This window comes from Tamandua tetradactyla, chromosome 5 (assembly GCF_023851605.1).
Source record: "Tamandua tetradactyla isolate mTamTet1 chromosome 5, mTamTet1.pri, whole genome shotgun sequence".
Taxonomy (NCBI): Eukaryota; Metazoa; Chordata; class Mammalia; order Pilosa; family Myrmecophagidae; genus Tamandua; species Tamandua tetradactyla.
Window position 1 is genome coordinate 41,256,532 of NC_135331.1, and position 13,191 is coordinate 41,269,722.

General features: G+C 35.2%; 1 pseudogene; it reads left to right on the forward strand.

Moving 5' to 3' along the window:
- The first annotated feature begins 462 nt into the window (after nt 1–462).
- LOC143682376 (SRA stem-loop-interacting RNA-binding protein, mitochondrial pseudogene) lies at nt 463–832 on the forward strand (annotated as a pseudogene).
- Nucleotides 833–13,191: the final 12,359 nt, after the last annotated feature.

Below are 13,191 nucleotides of genomic sequence, written 5' to 3' on the forward strand. Positions count from 1 at the left end.
GATCATCTCGATTGATGCATAAAAGGCATTTGACAAAATTCAACATTCTTTCCTGTTGAAAACACTTTGAAGGATAGGAATAGAAGGGAACTTCCTCAAAATGATAAAGGAAATATATGAAAAACCCACAGCTGACATCAATTTTCAATGGGGAAAAACTGAAAACATCCCCCCGCCCCCAAGATCAGGAACAAGACAAGGATGTCCATTATCACCACTGTTATTCAACATTGTGTTGGAAGTTCTAGCCAGAGCAATTAGACAAGAAAAAGAAATACAAGGCATCAAAATTGGAAAGGAAGAAGTAAAACTCTCACTGTTTGCAGATGATATGATACTATATGTCAAAAACCCCAAAAAATCCACAGCAAAACTACTAGAGCTAATAAATGAGTACAGCAAAAATGGCAGATTACAAGATTAACACTCAAAAATCTGTAGAGGAGGTCCTGCTGTCGAAAGATGGCGGCCTCAGCAGTTAGGAATGTTAGGGCCTTGCGTATGAAAATTGTCCAGCCCATTGCTTTTGTCAGAAAAATTCCTTGGACCATGTCTTCAAGTGAGCTGAGAGCACACTTTGCACAGTTTGGCCATGTACAAAAGTGTACTATACCTTTTGACAAAGAGACTGGCTGTCACAGAGGGATGGGCTGGATTGTGTTTTCTTCAGAAGAAGAACTTCAGAATTTACTACAACAGGAAAATCATACTGTTGATGGAGTAAAGCTTCAGGTTCATGTTCATAGACCCAAACTTTTGCAAGGGGATCAAACATCTGATGAAGATAGCAATTTTTGAGGATTTTACTGCCTATTAAATGAATTAAACATAAAAAAAAAATCTGTAGTGTTTCTATACACTAATAATGAACAACCTGAGGGGGAAATCAAGAAAAAAATCCATTTACAATTGCAACCAAAAGAACAAAATATTTAAGAATAAATTTAACTAAACAGATAAATGATCTATTCAAAGAAAACTACAAGAAATTGTTAAAAGAAATCACAGAAGGCCTAAATAAATGGAAGGGCTTACTGCGTTCATGGATTGGAAGACTAATTAAGATGTCAATTCTACTGAAATTGATTTACAGATTCAATGCAATACCAATTAAAATCCCACAAACTTACTTTTCAGAAATAGAAAAACCAATAACCAAATTTATCTGGAAGGGCAGGGGTGCACTGAATAACTAAAAGTATCCTGAGGAAAAAAAAAATGAAGTCGGAGGTCTCACGCTACCTGACTTTAACATGTATTATGAAGCTACAGTGGTCCAAACAGCATGGTACTGGCATAAAGATAGATATACTGATCAATGGAATTGAATAGAGTGTTCAGATATAGGCCCTCTCATCTATGGACATTTGATCTTTGATAAGGCAGTCAAGCCAACTCACCTGGGACAGAACAGTCTCTTCAATAAATGGTGTCTAGAGAAGTGGATATCCATATGCAAAAGAATGAAAGAGGATCCATATCTCACACCCTATACAAAAATTAACTCAAAATGGATCAAAGACCTAAACATTAGATCTAAGACTATAAAACTGTTAGAAAAAATTGTAGGGAAATATCTTATAAATCTTATACTAGGAGGCAATTTCCTAGACCTTACACCAAAAGTATGAGCATTGAAGAAAGAAAGAAAGAACTTTCTTAAAAATTAAACACTTCGTGCATCAAAGAACTTTGTCAAGAAAGTAAAAAGACAGCCTACACAATGGGAGACAATATTTGGAAACAATATATCAGATAAAGGTCTAGTATCTAGAATATATAAAGAGATTGTTCAACTCAACAACAAAAAGACAGACAACCCAATTACAAAATGGGCAAAAGACTTGAACAGACACTTCTCAGAAGAGGAAATACAAATGACCATAAGGCACATGAAAGATGCTCAACATCCCTGGCTATTAGGGAAATGCAAATCAAAACCACAATGAGATATCATCTCACACCCACCAGAATGGCCATTATCAATAAAACAGAAAATGGCAAATAAGAGGATGTGGAGAAAGAGGCACACTTATCCACTGTTGGTGGGAATGTCAAATGGTAAAACCACTGTGGAAGGCAGTTTGGCGAGTTCTCAGGAAGCTAAGTATAGAATTGTCATATGACCTGGCAATATCATTGCTAGGTGTCTACTCAGAGGACATTAGAGCAAGGACACAAAAGGACATTTGCACAGTAATGTTTATAGCAGCATTATTTACAATTGCAAAGAGATGCAAATAGACAAAATGTCCATCAACAGACAAGTGGCTAAACAAGCTGTGGCATATACATACGATGGAATATTATGCAGCTGTAAGACAGAATGAAGCTGTGAAGTATGGAACAACATGGATGGATCTTAAGGACATCACGCTGAGTGAGATTAGCCAGAAACAAAAGGACAAATACTGCATGGTCTCACTGATATGAACTGACATTAGTGAACAAACTCAGAGAATTTCATTGGTAACAGAGACCATCAGGATATAGAAATAGGGTAAGATATTGGGTAATTGAAGCTGAAGGGATAGAAATGGTGCAACAGAACTGATTGTAAAAACTCAGAAATGGATAGCACAATACTACCTAACTGTAATTCAATTATGTTAAAATGCTGAATGAAGCTGAATGTGAGAATGATAGAGGGAGAAGGGCTGTGGGCACAAAGGAAATCAGAAAGAAAGATAGACAATTAAGACTGAATAGTATAATATAGGAATGCCTAGAGTATATAATGATAGTGACTAAAGTACAAATTTTAAAATTGTGTCTGCATGAGGAAGAACAAAGGAATGTCATTACTTCAGGGTGCTGAAAATAGATGGTAAATAACATTTTAAAATGTTAACTTATGTATGAGACTAAAGCAAAAAATGTTTGGCACAAAATTTATATTTTGATTAGTGCATTTCCTAATATAACTTATGTAGACAGCTTAATTGAACACCATAAGTACATGGAACCTTGAATAGGGCATGAGATTTTGTTGGTTTGTCCAGAGTGATGTCCCAATACATTCCAGAGTGATTTGAACAGTGAATAAAAATGTATTTGCAAAGTTGCCTTCAGGGAATGGTGAGAAAAGGGGAAAATTCAACTTCCCCAAGTTGAATTCTTGATAATTCTCACTAGCAGTGGGGACAACCAAAGCAATAGGCTGAGCCCCCAATCTTTGGGTTTGTTGATATAAAACTTAACCCCACAAAAGATAGGTCAAGTCTACTTAAAATTAGGCCTAAGAGTCACCCCTGAGAGAACCTCTTTTGTTGCTCAGATGTGGTCTCTGTCTCTCCAGCCAACACAATAAGTAAACTCACTGCCCTCCCCCTGTCTATGTGGGACATGACTCTCAGGGGTATGGCAATGTGCCTTCTCGGCCATGTGGGACAGAAATCATAGAATGAGCTGAGACTCAGCATCAAAGGATTGAGAAAACCTTCTTGACCAAAAGGGGGAAGAGTGAAATGAGACAAAAGAAAGTGTCAATGGTTGAGAGATTCCAAACAGAGTTGAGAGGTTATCCTGGAGGTTATTCTTAGGAATTACATAGATATCACCTTGTTAGTCAAGATGTAATGGAGAGGCTGGAGGAACTGCCTGAAAATGTGGAGCTGTGTTCCAGTAGCCATGTTTCTTGAAAATGATTGTATAATGATATAGCTTTCACAGTGTGACTGTGTGATTGTGAAAACCTTGTGTCTGATGCTCCTTTTATCTACCTTATCAACAGACAAGTAAAACATATGGAATAAAAATAAATAATAGGGGGAACAAATGTTAAAATAAATTTAGTAGATTGAAATGCTAGTGATCAATGAAAAGGAGGGGAAAGGGGTATTGGATGTATGAATTTTTTTCTGTTGTCTTTTCATTTCTTTTTCTGAATTAATGCAAATGTTCTAAGAAATGATCATGATGATGAATATGAAACTATGTGATGATATTGTGAATTACTGATTATATATGTAGAACAGAATGATCATAAGTTAAGAATACTTGTGTTAGTTTGTTGTTATATATATTTTTTTAATTTAAAAATTAAGAAAAAAAGAAAAAAAAGGAAAAACAACATACCTAAACTTTTAAAAATGACAATTATGTTAGTAAATTAAAGAATTTATGATGTACCTTTTTTTTGCATGGGCAGGCATCAGGAATCGAACCCAGGTCTCTGGCATGGCAGGCAAGAACTCTGCCTGCTGAGCCACCATGGCCCGCCCATTGCGATTTACTTTTATTTTGTTGACTTCATATATTAAATAAAAACTTTGAAAGGAAAAAAAAGGTAAATAGAAAAATGTACAAATAAAGAATGGGGGGAGGATAAGAGATATGGGATGTGTGCCAGTCTGAAAATATTATGTACCCCAGAAAAGCCATGTTTTAATCCTGATGCAATCTTGTGGAGACAGTCGTTTCTTTTTTTATCCTGATTTAATAATGCCAGTTGGAATCTTTTGATTAGGTTATCTCCATGGAGATGTGGCATGCCCAAGTGTGGGTATTAACTTTTATTAGATGGAGATGGGACTCCACCCATTCTAAGTGGGTCTTGATTAGATTACTAGAGCCTTTAAAAGGGGAAACGTTTTGGAGAAACACCAAAAAGGACAAAGCCTACAGAAACAAGAGTCTAGAAAAGCACAGAAGCCTCAGAGCTGCCAGAAACTTCACAGCAGAGCTAACAGAAATGCAGGCACGTAGAGAACAGAGACGCAGATGTTGGGAGATGCTGGGAGCCCAGCAGCCATCACCATGAGACGCTCATCAAGCCGGAACCTGGAGAGAGCCAAGAGGTGAAAGCCAGCCCTGGAGGAGAAAAGTAAAGGGACCTCCATCGGAACAGGGCTGAAAGCAGTGGAGCCCAGGAGCAGCAGACCAGCATGACTTCCCAGCTGACAGAGGTGTTGCAGGCACATCGGCCTTCCTTAAATTAAGGTATATTTCCCTGGATGCCTTAGTCTGGGCATTTCCATAGGTTTAGAACTGTAAATGTGTAGCTTATTAAATTCCCCTTTTGTAAAAGTCATTTTTACATTCCAGTTCTGGTATATTGCATTGCAGCAGTTTGCAAACTAACACAGGATGTTTTGCCTGTCTTTTTAAATTTAAATTTAAATGTTTTCTTGAAGTAATAAAAATATTCTAAAATTGATTGTGGTGATGAATGCACAACTATATGATGATACTGTGAGCCATAGCTGGTATATTTTGGATGGATTATTTGGTGTGTGACTGTATCTCAATAAATTAATATTAAAAATCCTATCAAACTGAATCCCACAGCACATTAAAGGACTTACACACCATGATCAAGTGGGATTTATCCAAGGTACGCAAGCGCAATTCAACACAAGAAAATCAATTCATGTAATACACCACATTAACAGAATCAAGGGTAAAAAACACATGATCATCTCAATTGAGGCAGAAAAAGTATTTGACAAAATTTAGCACTCCTACTGGCTTCACAAAAACACTCAGTAAAATAGGAATAAAAGAAAGCTTCTTCAACACAATAAAGGGCATATATGAAAAGTCCACTGCTAATATACTACTCAATGGTGGAAGATGGAAAGCTTTCCCTCAAGATTACGAACAAGACAAGGATACCCACTGTCACCACTGCTATCAAACATTGTACTGGAAGTTCTAACTAGAGGAAGTAGGCAAGGGAAAGATATAAAGTCTTCCAAAATGGAAAGGAAGAAGTGACACTTTCCTTGTTTGCAGATGACATAATCCTATAGACAGAAAATCCTGAAAAATCCGTAACAAATCTACAAGAGCTAATAAACGAATTCAGCAGAGTGGCAGGGTAAGAGATCAACAAGAAAAATCAGTATTGTTTCTATATATGAATAATGAACAATCTAAAGAGGAAATTTTTAAAAATCCATTTATAGCAACAACTAAAAGAATCAAATATCTAGGAACAAATCAAATCTTGGATAAAATATTTCTACACAGAAAACTATAACACTGCTAAAAGAATTCAAAGAAGACCTAAATAAATTGAAGGACATTTCAGGATGATGCATTAGGACACTAAATATTGTTAAGATGACAATTCTACCCAAGGCAATTTACATCTCCAATGCAATACCAGTCAAAATTCCAACAGCCTGCTTTGCAAAAAGCCAATCATCAAATTTATATGGAAAGTTATGGGGCCCTGCATAGCCAAAGTCTCACTGAAAAAGAAGAACAAAGTTGGAGAACTCACAGCTCCCAATCTGAAAACTTATTACAAAGCCATAGTAATCAAAAGTGTATGATCCTGGTCCAAGAACAGACATATAGACAAATGCAGTTGAATTGAGAATTCTGAGATAAACTCTCACAATTATGGCCAACTGATTTTTTTTTAATTATTAATTTTTTTATTTTTTTTTAAATACCAAAAAACACCAAAGAAATGCAAGCATTCATAACTTTTGATCATTCAGTTCTACATATATAATCAGTAATTCACAATATCATCACATAGTTGCATATTCATCCTCATGATCATTTCTTGGAACATTTGCATCTATTCAGAAAAAGAAATAAAAAGAAAACAGAAAAAAAATTCATATATACCATTGCCCCCCATTCCTCCCTCTCACCAATCACCAGCATTTCACCGTAAATTTAGCCAACTGATTTTTGGCAAGGAGGTAAAGACCACCGAACTGGGAAACAATAGTCTCTTCAATAAATCATGTTGGGAAAACTGGATGTCAATATGCAGAAGAAGGAAGGTCCCCTACTTCACAACATGTACAAAAAATCATCATAAAATGGATCACAAATCTAAATATAAGAACCAGAGCAATTAAACTATAGAAGAAAACATAGAGAAGTATCTTTAGGACCTTGTGTTAGGCAATGGTTTCTTAGACTTTACACCCAAAGCACAAACAATGAAAGAAAAATTTAGATCAAGGGGGCCTCATCAAAGTTAAAAAAAAAAAAAATTTGCAACCAGGGACAGTATCATGAAAGTTAAATGATAACCTATAAAACAGGAGAAAATATTTGGAAATGACATATCTAATAAGGGTTTAATATTCAGAATGTACAAAGAAATCCTACAACTCAATAGCAAAAAAGACAAACAACCCAATTAAAAAACAGGGGCAAAAGACCTGAATAGTCATTTCTACTAAGACGATGTATGAATGGCCAAAAAGCAGGTTAAAAGATGACCAGCATCATTAGTCATGAGGGAAATGTAAATAAAAATCACAGCATAAAAAATAAAAAATAAATAAAATAAAATTTAAAAATTAACAATTTGACATGCACTAGAAAGGCTACTACTAAACAAAATATAAGAAATTATACATGTTGGAGAGGAAATAGGAAATGGGGAAATAGTAACATTAATTGTTTTGGGGAATGTAATATGGTATAGCAGCCCTGGAAGATAGTTTAGAGGTTTCTTAGAATGTTAAGAACAGAATTACCATAAGACCCAGCTTCCCACTTCTAGACATGTACATAAAATAACTGAAATTGGGGACTCAAACAGATATTTGCAAACTGATGTTCAAATGCCAAAAGATGGAAGCAACCCAAGAGTCCATCAACAGATGAACAGATAAACAAAACATGGTATCTAAACATGATGGAATATTATTCAGCTGTAAAAAGAAATAAAGTTCTGATACATGCAACAACATGGAATCGTGTTGGGTGAAATAAGCCAGATACAAAAGACAAATATTGTATGATCTTACTGATATGAAATAATCAGAATAAGCAAATTAATAGAGCTGGAAATTAGGAGGTAAGTCACCAGGCACTGGGTTTGGCACTGGGAAGGTAGAGTTACTGCTTAAATTGTGAAACGTTTCTATTCGGGTTGATAACAGTTTTGGTAATGAATGGTGTTGATGGTAGCAAAACGCTGTAAATGTAATCAACAGCACCAAATTGCATATTTGAATGTGGTTTAAAAGGGAAATTTTAAGTTGTATATATGTTATCAGAATACAAACTGAAAGAAAAATACCATAGGACCGTACAACACAGTGAACCCTAGAGTAAACTATGGTCTGTAGTTAATAATTTAAATATAAAAATGTTCTTTCATTAATTGTAACAAATGTACCACACTAATGCAAGGTGTTAATAATAGGGTAGTGTGCTGGTTTGAAAGGATGTATGTCCCCTAGAAAAGTCATGTTCTAACCTAAATCCCATTTTGTAAAGGCAGAATAATCCCTATTCAATACTGTATGTTTGAATCTGTAATTACATCATCTCCCTGGAGATGTAACCCAATCAAGAATGGTTGTTAAGCTGGATTAGGGGAGACATGTCTCCACCCATTTGGTGGGTCTTGATTGGCTTACTGGACTCCTATAAAAGAGGAAACATTTTGGAGAAAGCTAGAGATTCAGAGAGAGCAGAGAATGCTGCAGCACCTCGAAACAGAGAGTCCACAAGCCAGTGACCTTTGGAGATGAAGAAGGAAAATGACTCCTGGGGAGCTTCATGAAACCAGAAGCCAGGAGAAGAAGCTAGTAGATGAAGCCATGTTTACCATGTGCCCTTCCAGCTGAGAAAGAAGCCCTGACTGTGTTCACCATGTGCCCTCTCACTAGAGAGAGAGACACTGAACTTCATTGGCCTTCTCGAACCAAGGTATCTTTCCCTGGATGCCTTAGATTGGACATTTCTATAGACTTGCTTTAATTGGGACATTTTCTCAGCCTTAGAACTGTAAACTAGCAACTCATTAAATTCCCCTTTTTAAAAGCCATTCTGTTTCTGATATATTGCATTCTAGCAGCTAGCAAACTAAAACAGGTGGTATATGGGAACTCTGTATTTTATGCATGGTTTTTCTGTAAGCCTACAACTTCTCTAATAAAAAAGAAAGAAAATAGGGCTTAAGAGGAATACTACATAAAATGAGCACTTAATGGGCCAGTAAAGACAGAAAAAACAGTGACCAAATTGAGAAGCAACAGCCTGATGGCCAGGATGAAGAAAAGGAGCTCATGGTATAATAGTAAACAAGGTAAGAAAGAACATCAGGAAAGAAAGAGGAATCAGCAATGGCAGTTACTACAAGCAGGAGGGAAAGGTGAAGCCTAGAGGCTTTGGCAAATAGGACATGGCAGGTGAAGAGAGTAAGAGCAACGTCAATGGAAAACTGAGGGCAGTGACTACATTTCAGGTGGCCAAAGACTAAACAGGAGCTGAAGGAAGTAAATAGTGAATGCACAGTGTTCATTTTCGCCTGTAAGCTTGACAGTAAAGGAAAGGTCAAGTGTTTGGAAAATTATTCAGACCAAACATTTGTGCAATGCTGATAATAATTTTCTCTTTGAAAAAAAAAAAAAGGCACTATCTTGCAGATGCACAGACCATAATAATCACTTTCCTGATGAAAGTATGGCAAACTAATTTACTAAGTGTAATGTAGGTATTATTTGTGGTACTTTCCTAAAAATTATATAAGACATATGCAAACCAAACAAATGATGTTGATATAATATAATATATATATAATGTAAAGTTAGAAAAAATACATAAAACTTCAGTTAAAAAGCTTTTCCACACTGGTAATGTGACTGTGTGTTTGTGAAAACCTGTGTCCGATGCTCCTTTTATCTACAGTAGAGACAGATGAGTAAATGGATCACATCTTTTAATACGGATTTAAAAGAAATAAACAATAGGGGAAACAAATGTTAAAATTGAAAAAAATACATTGAGTAGATGAAAATACTAGTGGTTAATGAGAGGGAGGGGTAAAGGGTATGAAATGTATGAGTTTTTTCTTTTTTCTTTTTATTTCTTTTTCTGGAGTGATGCAAATGTTCTGAAAAATGATCATGGTGATAAATACACAGCTATGTGATGATATTGTGAGCCACTGATTGTACACCAAGTATGGAACATTTGTATGTTAAGAACTTATGTGCTTGTATATTGTTTTATCAATAGAAATTTTTTAAAAAAGCTTTCCCATAATACTTTTATTTCTATTGTTTCAAGTCTAAGAACGAAGGATTAAAAAAACAGTTGCCATAATTATAAAGACAAAAATGTAAATAAAAGTCTAACATAAAATGAAAGAATTTAGCAAAAATTGAAGAAGCAATTTTAAGAATTCAAGACAAACCTGAATTTTTCCTTTGTTTAACCTAAACATTCCAAACAGATTGTTAAATTGGTATTATGCTTAGGAGTCTTATAATGGGGATAATGATGTTATATAATAAAAATACTGATATTTAAATTGTTTCCCAGAATATTTTCTATTTAGACGTTGATGGGCTAAGGGTCATCTATTTACCAAAAGAAAAAAAAAAAAAAAAGAACAACTCTTAAATTTTTCACACTGCCTCTAAAAAATGTGATTTTACCAAAATTGGAATCCATCTGACTTTGTGAACTGACTTAAATCTTTGGAGAATAGCATTTGTTTATTCTTAGAAAAGTATGAATTTCCTGATTTAGGAGAAAACTTCTAAAAAGTCAGAAGGTGCCTGCACATTAGGTGTTTAGTCCCATAAACAAATTTTTCATGAGCTGTACATGAATTGATTATAGACATATGGCTTTTATTTTCTTTAAAAGGACAAAAAAAAAATACTGGCAAAATACCCTTCGAGTTTTGCTACATATAACATTCTGAATAAAAGTTTTAGAAATAGAGCATAGATATTTTCTATGCCTGAAAATAGCTATGATTTTCACTGAATAATTGTGCTACAGCTACGGTATCCTCCAATCAGCCTACTGATTTACAGTGAATTCTCTAGGCTGTGGCATTGAGGATCTAACACTCGGAGTTTCTGCTTTCTTTCCACTACCCTGAAAGGTCAATGATTTGATTTAATCAATAGTTTGCTTAGATACAAATGTAAATAAGGAAACAAACCCCGGGCACCTATGCCTCAAAGTAATGCTGTGGCTTTCTACTCATCTTGTGGCCGTAATACTCATAGAATCAAAACAGTTGGTCCTTTGACAGAAGTATCCATAAAGAAAGACAGACATGTTATTAAACGAGGAAACGGTAATGAAATTGTCCTATGAGGAAACGCAGAGGACATTCATGACTCTTGAGAAAAAGATGAAAAAGCCACGGACCCTTTACAACCTTTACACATTTGAAAATTCAGAAACAGATGTTCTTAGGAAGAACTACTCTTGAAAACCCATGGGCTTCCTACACTCGGTAACTGGATCTGTTTACCATGAGTTAATAACACCAACAGGAACACCAAGATTTACCTTGGCACATAGTATGTGTGCCAAGACACTGTGCTAGGACTTCCTGCCAACCACACAGTAACCCAATCGGATGGACTCAATATCACGTTCATACACACTCAGAAAAACTGAGGCTCATGGAGGTGAAATAGCCTCCTTCAAAAATGTCAAGATTGTACCAGCTCACCAGCAGGTCTGTTGGACTTTGTGGTACTCGAGTTTTTGTCTGAAGGTGTATATCTTAGGTCCAGGGCATATTAATTGCCTGTGGCTGAGCTCATCTACTTGGTACGTAAAATATATTTAAGATAAATGGAAGGCTTCATGCTGTGACCAAGTAAATGAATGGGCTCTGGAAATACAAGTGCCAGAGTTTAAATCATGTGTCAGCCTTTACCTAGCTCTGTTGTTTTGGACATGTTGCTTATTATCCACGGCCTCACTGTTTTCATTTCTAAGACATGAAGATTGATGGCTATAATCCTTTGGCTGTCTAATTCTTTCTGTTATTTGTTTCCTCCCTTTCCCAGATTTTGGTCAATATAGTCAAGTATTATAACCAATAAATGAATAACTTGTTGGATTAAGGAATCTATAGAGAAAGACATACTTTTAAAGGCTTTCAGTATAATTCTGACTGCTTATTTTCTACAAACATTTTCACTATCATGGTAATATTTACCATGATAAATTTGTCATGGGATTTTATACGATAATTAGCCTTAAATAAACCTCATCAACACTAAGTTTTGTGTGATTATAATACAATATAACATAGTCAGTCTGAGAAGAACCAGAAACAAATCTTCAAGTTCAACAAAAGAAGCTTCACTTAAAATAATACAATCTGAATTAAGCAACGTGAGTTCTTTTTAAAATGGAATTTAACTAGCAGACAGAAAGACACGGAAGCTGAATCAATTTAGCAACTTCCTGTATTTTCAACAATGGTGCTGTGATCCTTCAAGTAAAGGGAGATCAGTTTGATGTCATTTGGAGCTCACTGTGCATTAGAGCATAAAAGGAAGAGGTGGGTGAGAGCAAAGCTGAGCTAGAAGCAGACTGGAATGAGGACAGCAGGAGGCGAGTGGTGCAGTTAGACAGATGGGTGGGTGAGAAAGCTGGGGCACACAGAAAGACGCTCCGTGATGACGCAGCTAAGAAGTGGAGCAGGGGGAGGTTACCATATGACCCAAATACCTCAGATAACTAAAGAAATAGCTATGAGAATAGAATGCAAAAAAAAAAAAAAAAAAAAAAAGATTTAAAGGCTCATTCGAATATTTACTGGAATTTCTTTTGCAGTCCTCAGAATAAGTCACCCACCTATTACTATCTCGATTGATTGGACAATTCTTCACTGGTGTTCATGTATCTCAGCACAGATAAAGTTGTACAGGAATATAATTTTTGCATCTTTTTCATTGGATTCCAAGTTTAGAAAAGGTTTCATTGGTTTGCAAGTTTTTTCAAAGTATTTCTTCATGCTGATGAGTTTTTAAATGTCGTTACTTGTCAGTAGAGACAAAACTTCAACTATTGATCAGTTTTAAAATTCATCATCACGTGTACTTGAGTTGGATTCAAAGAGAGGTAGTTGGAATTTAGATATTGGTAAGAATATCTGCAAATCTTAGAGTCTGCCTTTCATAGTTCATAAAAATAGACCATCATATTTTAATAATAACTGCAATCATATGTTTAATACCACCTTGAGATTTCAAAAAGTTTCAATATTGTCATTTCATAAAATTATTGTTAAACACTTAATACAAAATAAATGTAAATACAAAATACAGAATTTGGTATATACCTAAATGCAAAAAGAAATGTATATTATCAGTTGACAAGCAATTCTTGAATATGCTGAATATTTTAAGATTTCTATGCCAATGTACTTATGATTCCATAATTAAAACTGAACTTTTGCTTTCTGTGTTTTAAGATTTATAATATAAAGAGAATACA